The sequence below is a fragment of the Perognathus longimembris genome, chromosome 4 (genome assembly GCF_023159225.1).
Source record: "Perognathus longimembris pacificus isolate PPM17 chromosome 4, ASM2315922v1, whole genome shotgun sequence".
Lineage (NCBI taxonomy): Eukaryota > Metazoa > Chordata > Mammalia > Rodentia > Heteromyidae > Perognathus > Perognathus longimembris.
Window position 1 is genome coordinate 73,468,824 of NC_063164.1, and position 10,017 is coordinate 73,478,840.

Consider the following 10,017-nt stretch of genomic DNA (forward strand, 5'->3'; position numbering starts at 1 on the left):
TTTGAGAGATACTGAGAGACACTAAAGTTGCTTTTATGTAAAGAGAGTCAGAGATGGACATAAACTAAAAGTAAAGACTGAAGGGCAGGCCAGTTGCAAGATGATAAGTGTTGGAGTCAGAATTATTTCAGATGTATTAAGATATTCCCTAAAATTAGATATATTAAGGAACCAAAATATTGAAGATACTCTATGAAATGCAATGGTTTTAGACATGAAGGGCAAAGGACTTGGAGTAATTCAGAAGGTCTAATTTTCTGAACTAAGTAACTTTTGTTATGGATCAAGACTGAAAATTCTTTGAATGTGACTTCTACAGAACTTGAGAGGAAAGTTACACTTGAAGATAATGGTTGTGAAGATGAGGTAGAAACACTATATTACTATATTATTCTGAAAACTGATCTCAAAAAAAAGAGAGATTGAGGTAATTAAGTAAATAATCATGTAAATAGTATAAATGAAGTTATGGGCTAGACAAAAGAGAATACACAGAAGAAGTATTAATGACAGAGAAACATAGGGCTCAGAAGGCAGTACCGAATATGTAAAGACGTAAGAGAATGGGGCTGATAACAGATTAAGTTCAACAGACAGATTTACTAAGAGGAATAGAAACCACATGTATATGTATGAATATATTCACTTATTGACATACTCAGTATAAATCGTACCATGTGGAAAATGCATTGAGAATGTTTCAAAAATTGGTTAGAAAAGGTTACCTCTATGTATTTGTAAAAATAAAAATCTTTAAAATTTTTATTTCTATGTTTGTGAAAATAAATGTTTCTTTGATTAGTTTTTGAAATACAGAACAAAAATGTAACCAGAATGTAAAATAACAAGTACATGTTTTTTGATTTGTAAATATTTTGGCAAGTTAGATATGTAAACTGCTTTAAAAATGGAATGATAAGGATGACTAAAATACACACTCAATTATTAGAGGAAAGTTTAATGGGTACATCAGGGTTTCTGAGAATAGTAGCTAGAGTATGAGGATATTACCCAGAGAACACAACTAGAAAGCTTATTCTAGACAATGATGAAAGCCCGCTTACTGAGATGGCAGAAAAGACTAGATGTGTTTATGTACAGGCTTACATGTTTAGAGAGCAGCTAATGAAAAGAATCTTCTCCTAATGGGCTCTTAATTACCTGTCAAGAGTGAGGAGATTGGATCGTATTGGTCCTAGAGAAAGAGAACTTATTCAGAGCTCAAGCTTTTTGAATTGACAATGATGGAAAGTGAGAGAAACCTGAATCCAGAAAAATCGGTTTTTGTTTTTTGTTTTATTCTTTTTTGGAAATCCATTCTGGCAGTCACCTTAGCTAGAGATAATATATTTGAAATGCATCATTCTGTGTCACCAAATTCTCCCTGCATGGCGGGATTTTTCCCAGTGACTTTATCCACTGTTTCTCCTACTCTGGTGTGCGCAGCAGTCTTACCCATTGTGTATGTGTGACATTCTTCAAATTTTAAGTTTGGAACTCTGTTGTTCAGTGCAAACCTTTTTAGTAACAAATGTTCTCTAAGTCTCTGGAAGTTAAACTATCTGAGTAATAATCTTTCCCAGAAGATTTATAAAAATAGTGATCAGGGGCTATTTGTTTTCTTTTTTTTTTTTCACATCATCCACATTGGTGTTTTATTATAACTTACTCAACAGAACAACAGAGTGGGCTAGGACTGAATCAAACACAGATGTCTCATCACCATTGATTAAATATAAAGTTAAGCACTATTTGTTTTCCAATTGCCTAAAAATACATGAACAACTTTCCTGTTATACTTTTTCCCTATCTAATGCAGAATTTTATAAGCTCAAGCAAACAGTAACAACAGGTGGGCAGCTTATTTGTTATACAGTGATGTACCTCAGATGATGGTACTGAAAGAGCATCTGCTCCATTCTTGTCCAATGGCTACAGAACTGAATCCCCAAGGAGTCTAATATTCCTGATTATCTTTTCCTAGTAATTCGATTAAATTATTAAACTCATGAGAATTTTTTCCTTAAAATGCTTTTGGCATATCAGAACAGGATCAACTTAACAAGAAAAGTAGGTGATATTTTTATAGCAATAATCACGAATCTCAATGTTTGTGAGGCCTTTGTTATTCCTTCCTGTGACTCAACAGTGCAGAGGATACCATAAGTAAGAAATTAGTTTACATACTTTACATCTGTGTTAGTATAATGCTCCTCCATGTGGTAGTTTAGAAGGAGATGATATGTTTTTTTTATTTCCAGGCAGTGTGAATACTTATTCTTTCATGAATTGGGGCTTCTGGTCTCTATAGTAAATCATAAGAGCAAATGGGCACAGGACTGTGCACTTTAGAACCCACTCTCCTTCAAACATTTCATTGCTTCTGGTGCTAACAACCACTTTGTAACTATGTAAGAAAATGGGTCTGTCAAAATCTTGGGGAAAAAAAAAAGAGAAAATACTTGTTTTTCTTCACAGATCATCAGAAAAATTCACAAGTGAACAGTAAGTGAGTGAGCAGCTCTGAGAGGAGTCCTGGACACCTACACAATGCCAGACATCTGGAGACAAACTTTCATACGAAAGGAGCTGTGGATATTTAGGACACATAAAATCAACCATCTGGGTATTTGAAAATTCTCAACTCTCTGCTTAGATAGTTGAATATTCTTATTAAAAATGCTTCCCTTAGGGCTGGGGATATAGCCTAGTGGCAAGAGTGCCTGCCTCGGATACACGAGGCCCTAGGTTCGATTCCCCAGCACCACATATACAGAAAAAGGCCAGAAGCGGCGCTGTGGCTCAAGTGGCAGAGTGCTAGCCTTGAGCAAAAAGAAGCCAGGGACATTGCTCAGGCCCTGAGTCCAAGGCCCAGGACTGGCCAAAAAAAAAAAAAAAAAAATGCTTCCCTTAGAAAGGGTCCATGACTCTGTACTTCTGAAAATACTAATATCTATATCTATCTATATATACACATATATACATATATATACATATACATATACATATATATGTTTCATAAGATTTGAAGCTATGCTTTACAGAGGGTAGTATCACACCACTGATGCACCAACTTTAAAAGAACCTTGGAATTAGCTAGAGAACCTGCTAATGAGTGTGCTGACTCAGGACCTCAGGATTCTGCACGTCTAATAAGTTCACTGGAGAACTGATATGATGGGTCCTAAGATCATACTTTTGAGTGGCAAGGCATTAGACTTGCACTTCCCAGTGATACCCACTTGCCACATGTGGCTGTTTTATTTAAAATTGGTTGAATTAAGCAAGATACAATAAAAATCTTTTTTTTTCAGTTCTACTCGGCACATGTGAAGAATATAAGATGGACAGAGCCAATTCTGAGCCATTTGCATGTAGACACCATGTTGAACAGTTCTTCTCTGGATGTGCTTTGTGAATACACAAAAACAAACAAACATAAACATAAAAAGCATTTGGATTTTCTTATGTCCTACTGAAAATCACAAAAGAATTCCTAAAATGTTGAACTTGTACTAAAAGCTGAACAAATCAAAACAAAGTGTCTTCACACTTAAATTTCATCTTAAATTTCTTAAATTTTATCTTGAAATATTTCATTATCCATGAATACTATTTTGACTGAATTCACAAAGATATGTTGAAAGTGGATAATTATTGCACAAGATCCAAAGAGAGTTATTAAACATAAGTTATTTAGGTAGCTCAAAATAATATAATCTCCAGTACTACCCATATTAAGTATAGATACTAAGCTTAATGCCAGGCCTGTGGGTTTCAATAGGTCACATCTCTCACAAACTCATTTTCTTCATTTCTCAAGTGCATTTGACTCACAAACATCAACTTATTGATAAATATTAATATTATTTTAATACTAAACAAGCAACATGCAAGCACATTACTATGGATGAGTGATGATTTATGATAACTAATGATGGGGATGTCCAAATAATTTAAATCAGTATCAATTTAAAGTTCAAATATTTCTTGCAATACAGACCTATTCAACAAAAATCCATTGAATAGTCCACTCCAAAATGTCGGATTCAATTTGCAGATCTGGGCCCCAACTTTGGTATTTTAGTTCCTATTTACAAATTATTTTCACTACTTGAAATATTTCAATATCATTATTAACACTTGCCAAATCTAGGAAGATTTTTTTATGTATAAAGGTTTATTTATCTTATTCAGTGTCTCCAAGTATAATGAATGATTTCAGTTTATAAATTCATGAGGGTCATAACTTTTAATCAATGCTCTCCCTTTTCTTCTTAAAAGGAGCAGAAAACAAATTTCTAAAAATCTATCAGTGAACTTTCATTTTTTTTCTCAATACTCTCAGCTAACCCAGACCACACTTGTAACAGTGCATCTTAAATTCTATGAAGGTAAATTTGTTACTGAAAACTCAGTTTCTCTAAACTTTCTTAAAGATTGCAGAATCAGAAAATATTTAAATCTTGGAAAAGATCTCCTCTGAAGAAGTGTTTTTCAAAGTTTGCATAATATAAAACATCAACTTTTTGAAATCTAATACAAATTAACTGGGAGCATAGATGAACTTTTTGAGATAGAGTCCCAAACTCAGTAAAGTCATAGACCCTTTTCTGTGCGTGAGAGAGTATATCTTCTACTGACATTTTGTTCTGTTCTCCATTCTAAAGGCCCTGCTGTGATGGAGTCCCTTGAGTTAAGATTCTGAAAACACATCTGCCATAAAACTAGACATAGTATTGACTGTCAGTGCTGCCCACCCTCTACTCCATGAGGATGTCTCTTTACCAGATTATGTTTATGTTGCCAGCAAACCTATTTGCATGCTAGTGAAGTAATGATCCTCCCAGTTCTTTCTCAAGATTAGGCAAATCATGGTCAGCTACAGACATAGTTTGAAGATTAGATATCAGCATAAGTGTTAAACAAGCAAAGTCAGCCCAAAGGTGGGAAACCAGGCATCAACAAGGTCTGACTTTCCAGGGGATAAACACACTTGGAATCCTTGTAAGACAATGTAGGTGGTAGATAGCAAATAAAACACACAGGAAGATGGACAGACAGAAAGACACAGTCATAGGGTTTTGAATAGGTCTAATTAGACACTATGAAATTAAGTTGGAATCTCACCAGGCTCATAGTGATAGACTCTTGATTTTTTACTCTGGTACTTGTGTACTTTTGCAATACATGCCTGCTTCCTTCATAGTTCAGTGGTGTAGAGTTTGAGCATTCTAAAAGAGATTTCCAATTTTTTACAAATTTATGTTGATAGAGGCTGCAGCAGAGTTTCCTGTTTCTTCCTGCTGCTTATAGAATTTTAATAAATTAAGTTCTTTTTGTAGTTGAAGAGAATGAGTTAAAATGTAAGCTTAACAGAATCTTAGTTTTTGTCACAAACTCTAATATTATAATTCTATAAATTCTTAAGAAAATTTATGGTAACTGTTGAAATTTAGGCAGCCACCTATTAGTGAAAAATGAAGAACTAAATACAATGTAATATAGTTAATAATTTACACATTTCAAATTAGGGTCTGGCAGGAAAACCTAATGGAGTTATATAAATGATGGCTTCATCTGTTTTAGATTAAATTATTTTTAGATTTATGTTTTGACATTTTATTGACATTACATTTCATCCCAGTTGCTGACATTAGAAAGTTTTCATAAGTACAGCCCTCACTCTCCAGAAAGGAATGGGTAGTGATTTTTGTTAATATGGATTTTCTTTTGAATATCATAAACTTATTGTTTATGAACATGCTCCTTTCTAAAAAAAAAAAAAAAAAACCTCTCGAATGACATTTATGTTCTCTGTCTAAGGAAAACTTCATAAAGCATAGAATAAAATTATTTAGATACAAATGTGTCTCTCCAAGATTTTCATTTGTTGTTGTCAATTTATTATTAGTGTGACCCTGAAATTTATTGTTAAAATTGAGATACCTTTGCAAATGAGAGTAGATATCTTGCTTGAACAAATGATCCAAATTAGGGCACCAAGACACACAGGCCCTCCCGCGAGGAATATTTTTGAACACATAGCAAATGACTGTAATTTTGTATGTGTTTTCCTTTATTGCTATATTCAGGACTATGGAACCAGAGAGAAATATTTGAAAAGCAACCCAATCTGATTTGCAAAGAAGTAATTGTGCTAATCATGATATTCAAACTCTATACTTTTTGTAGTAAAGATCTATGGTATTGACCATATTGAACAAAATTAATTGAGACCCAAATCTAAGAGTTTTTAATTATTATCTTTTCCCCAAGATTTTCATGCACATATTGATGTTGGTAGTAGAGAAGCCTTTTTTTTGCAACATAAAAATATCTCTGAACTTGGAATTTAATGTCTTACATCACATAGTCAAATGATAAGTTTTAGTAATTTTTTAATATATACATACACCTAAACACATAAAATATATACATACACATGAAAATCAAACTATATTAAATGTGAAATTTCATACATTTTTAATTGTTTCTGGATGATAATATATGTAGGTCTGTAAACAAATTAAAGGCTGACTGAATGGGGTCATAAGAGCAGGAAGAACCATATTCCTATTACTTTAAAAGATATTGACACATATTACTTTACAGTGAAGTTACAGGGTAACATTTCCACATATTCATGCAATATAGTCCATTCAAACTCCCTCCCTCTATTACTCTCCACCATCTTTGCTCCTCCCACATTAAAACAACTTAAACAAGCTTCATTGTTCTATTTCCATGCTTGCATATAAAGACTTTGATGTTATTTACCCTCCTCTATCCTCCATTTTTGGTTTTCTGTCTCGCACAGCTACTAATCACCAACAGTGCCTGTTTTGCTTTCTTACTAACATATTTCCCCCCACTTTTAGTGTACATTAATTAGCAAAGAGTTTTGTTCATGATGGTGTTTCACATGTGACTGCACTATAGTTTTGTCAAATTGATTTCCTGGTTTACACTCTACTTCCTCAGTCTCTCTTTTTCATTTTTTTTTCTTTTACTTAGCACAATTTAATGTGTTAAAGAAAAGCTTTAAGATACAAAAGCCCCTCAAAATAAGAAACAGCAGTTTCTCAAGAACTATTCACATCATACAGTCACAGGATTTCAAGTGAAAGGCATCTACCTCCTGCCCTAGGTTCCCAACCTCCCTAGGCTAACACAAAACACAATTGAAACCACAGATTTTTTAACCAGATAAATGGGAAATTTTGTTTTAATACAAAAACAGGTTTTTCCTGTTGTACCTTTTTTTTTTTCCTGGTAGGAGTTTGAGACAGAGCTTCACTATGTAACCCAGGCTACCTTTTGGACTCACAGTTCTCCTTCTTTAGCGTGTATGTGTGTGTGTGTGTGTGTGTGTTTGTGTGTGTGTGTGTGTGTGTGTATGTATGTGCACACACACCCCAGTCCTGGGGCTTGAACTGAGGGCCTGGGCATGTCACTGTTGCTCAAAGCTGGCACTCTACCACTTCCAGCATTTATGGTAGCTAACTGGACATAAGAGTCTCATGGATTGGGCTGGGAATATGGCCTAGTGGCAAGAGAGCTCGCCTCGTATACATGAAGCCCTGGGTTCGATTCTCCAGCACCACATATCTAGAAAATGGCCAGAAGTGGCGCTGTGGCTCAAGTGGTAGAGTGCTAGCCTTGAGCAAAAAGGAAGCCAGGGACAGTGCTCAGGCCCTGAGTCCAAGCCCCAGGACTGGCCAAAAAAAAAAAAAAAAAAGTCTCATGGACTTCCCTGCCTGGTCTGGCTTTAAACTTAGGTCCTCTTGCTTGTTAGGCTAGTATTCTACCATTTGAGCCATATCACTAATCTTTTGTTACATTTATTTTTCAGATTCAGTCTCATGCTTTTGCCAGGCCTACCTTAGACAAGGATCCTACATTCTCAGAATAGATAGGCTCATCACCATGCCCAGCCTGGTTTGTTTTTTGTTTGGTTTGGTTTTTGCCTATGCTAGGACTTAAACTTAGGGTCAGGGTACTGTTCTTGAGCTTTTGTGCTCAAGGCTAGCACTATACCTTTTGAGCCACCACCCTACTTCCAGCTTTTGGCTGGTTAATTGGATGTAAGAGTCTCACAGACTTTTCTGATGGGCTGGCTTTGAGTCCCGATCCTCCCATCTTGGCCTCCTCAGAAGCTAGGATTCTACAGGTGTGAGCCTCCAGCGCCCAGCAATTTTCTTTTACACTATTTACTTATAAAATGTCTGATGTTAAATGCTGAATTTAAATTACAAACTTCCAGACTAACTTGTAAGAAAAAAATGTGTCCACTCAAAAGACTGTAAAACATTCCAGGTAACCCAGGAATAACTGGGATAAATAAGAGTGCAGGGCAGCCCAGGTCCTGCTAATGCGAATGCTGAACCACAGGGAGACTGAGGTAGGGGATCACAATGCGAAGCCAAGAGAAATTTTGTTGAAAAAAAAAAAAAAACACATCTGGCTTATACTCATCTACAGTAACACTTGAATATCAGAATTAAACTGGATGACCCTTTTCTGGTACTTTCCATATTGATGTCACATTATAAAAACACTCTGAGCATTACAATCAGCTTAGTGTGGTTTAGAAACGGAAACAAACAGCATTGCTAAAGGAGTGAACTAAGCAAAGTGTGAGAACTAGAAAACTAGAAAAATGTTAACTAGAAAAATGATTCCCTTGAGGAGGTCTGTTTACTTTGGGGCCTGCCTTCTCTTGGCCAGCAAATGTTCTTATTCATTACCACAGACATTGAAGGCTCCCAACGGGGGAGGCCTGGCCTCTGGAGCAGAAAGGTCCATCCTTGCACCAAGAACAGCAAGTCCTCCAGCCGCACTATATCCGTGAGAAGCTCGGGCCCCAATTCCTTGCAACCGAAGAACGCGCTGTAATTCTTACTGCACGGCTCCCCCAAACACCTTCCGCTTAGATGGCCTGTCCTACAGGAGGCAGACATGCAAGGTTTCTTCCTGGTGAGCACTTCAAACGAGCAGGGATTCAGTGACACTGGGTGGTGTTTGTCCCTGGACAACCCAAGCCCGCGGAGTTAATTCACTTTCTTTTTAGTAATGGAGCATATTTTACTTTACCAAGAGTAAGTAAATAGTTGCTAAGTCCTCTAGACCAAGACTCACCAGTGCCATCAAACACTGAGAGCAGGAATGCTAATTGAAAGTAAATCCTCTGGTCTCTTCTTCCAGCTGCTTATTTTCGATGTGCTCCTGGGTGAGCTGCTTCAGATCTTTCTCCACGTTTGGGTGGTCCTCCAAGTCCTCGCAGAGTGAACTGGCGATGTCCAGCCTCCTGTAGTTCTCCGGCTTCACCAGGCTGTGCACAACCTGCAGGGAGCGCTCCTTTAGGGTGTACACTGGCAGTGTGATGTTGGCAAAAATAGGCTGTCCATCAACGTTGAGGGATGGCTCAAACAATTCAGTCTGGTTCACCAGAAGCCCATCACATGTCCCTGCATCTCTGAAGAGCCACAGGTGACCTCGGTAGCTGTGGATGCGGCGGCCCGTGCCGGGCGGCAGCGTCAGGTAGAGATGTGGCTCGCCGTCGAAGTTGAGCCACACGGGCAGCACGATGCGCTGGCTGCGGTTGCAGAAGATGACCTGCGACGGCTCGCGCGAGTTCACCGAGCGCAGCGCGGGCCGCGGCCGCCCGGCCTCCATGCCGCCGCGCCGCCTGCCTAGTCCCGGGCCGACTCTCCCGAGCTGGACTCCGCGGCGTCCGACCCTTCCCGGCCCACCTCCTCGGGGCCGTCCTCCTGGGCGCCCGCCTTCCGGGGCATCACCGCGGGAGCTCCGCCAGCACCTGGCTGCGCGCTAGGGATTCGTGGGCCGGCCGTGAGGCGGGGCCTGGCTCTCTATTTTTCATTTTCATCATTTCCCCCTCTTTCCCACTTCCCGAGTCCTCTCAAACAGTGCTATAAGTTTAACATTATTTCTTTAATAATAATAATATTATTATTATATTTGTCTTTAGAATATATTTAGCTTTTGGGGGCTGGG

The 10,017-nt window shown here is 37.8% G+C and overlaps 1 pseudogene; it reads right to left on the reverse strand.

Moving 5' to 3' along the window:
* Positions 1-8,793: 8,793 nt before the first annotated feature.
* On the reverse strand, positions 8,794-9,797 carry LOC125350880 (annotated as a pseudogene).
* Positions 9,798-10,017: the final 220 nt, after the last annotated feature.